The sequence below is a fragment of the Anneissia japonica genome, unplaced genomic scaffold (genome assembly GCF_011630105.1).
Source record: "Anneissia japonica isolate Jap-2015-1 unplaced genomic scaffold, ASM1163010v1 scaffold67128_len984_cov115, whole genome shotgun sequence".
Classification (NCBI taxonomy): domain Eukaryota; kingdom Metazoa; phylum Echinodermata; class Crinoidea; order Comatulida; family Comatulidae; genus Anneissia; species Anneissia japonica.
The window spans coordinates 1-982 of record NW_022715124.1 but is presented as its reverse complement, the minus strand read 5'-3'; the positions used below and the strand labels follow the sequence as shown (position 1 = coordinate 982).

The window sequence follows — 982 nt, the reverse complement described above, 5'->3', positions numbered from 1 at the left end:
TTATTTTAACATTTTATTTTTGTAATTTACACAAAATACCAATAACAACAATTTTATATACATATAAAATTTATATAAAAGGGATACATCGTCCCTGGGTGGGCTTGAACCACCAACCTTTCGGTTAACAGCCGAACGCGCTAACCGATTGCGCCACAGAGACATACATACGGGGTTCTAGCCGATTTTATAACACTTTTTATTATAAAATTTTATTTTTGCAATTTTAAACAAAATACCAATCAACACAATTGAACATTTTGATTACATATTAAGTTAAATTTATGTAAAACTTATACATCAATTATTACAAATTATTAAATAAATTTAAATAAAACTAACACATCGTCCCTGAGTGGGCTTGAACCACCAACCTTTCGGTTAACAGCCGAACGCGCTAACCGATTGCGCCACAGAGACACACACAGCTAAATTCATAAAACTTTGTATTTTAACATTTTATTTTTGTAATTTACACAAAATACAAAGAAAATCAATTGAATATTTTGACTACATTTTGATATACATATTAAATTTATATAAAAGAGATACATCGTCCCTGGGTGGGCTTGAACCACCAACCTTTCGGTTAACAGCCGAACGCGCTAACCGATTGCGACACAGAGGAACATGCATAGAAAATACCAATGACAACAATTGAATATTTTGACAACATATTAAATTTATATAAAATCGATGCATCGTACCTGGGTGGGCTTCAACCACCAACCTTTCGGTTAACAGCCGAACGCCCTAACCAATTGCGTCACAGAGACAAACATAGGGTGCCTAGCGGAATTAAGAAAACTTTTTTATTTTAATACTTTATTTTTGTAGTCTTACACAAAATACCAATCAACACAATTGAACATTTTGATATACATATTAAATTTATATAAAAGGGATACATCGTCCCAGGGTGGGCTTGAACCACCAACCTTTCGGTTAACAGCCGAACGCGATAACCGATTGCGCCACAGAG

General features: G+C 33.9%; 4 non-coding genes across 4 annotated transcripts; all 4 read right to left on the bottom strand.

Moving 5' to 3' along the window:
- Nucleotides 1-89: 89 nt before the first annotated feature.
- On the bottom strand, nt 90-163 carry Trnan-guu. The gene has a single exon. It is a non-coding gene; the product is annotated as a tRNA-Asn (tRNA).
- Nucleotides 164-346: 183 nt separating this feature from the next.
- On the bottom strand, nt 347-420 carry Trnan-guu. Its single transcript has one exon. It is a non-coding gene; the product is annotated as a tRNA-Asn (tRNA).
- A 134-nt stretch (nt 421-554) lies between these two features.
- On the bottom strand, nt 555-628 carry Trnan-guu. Its single transcript has one exon. It is a non-coding gene; the product is annotated as a tRNA-Asn (tRNA).
- A 284-nt stretch (nt 629-912) lies between these two features.
- Trnan-guu lies at nt 913-982 on the bottom strand. The gene has a single exon. It is a non-coding gene; the product is annotated as a tRNA-Asn (tRNA).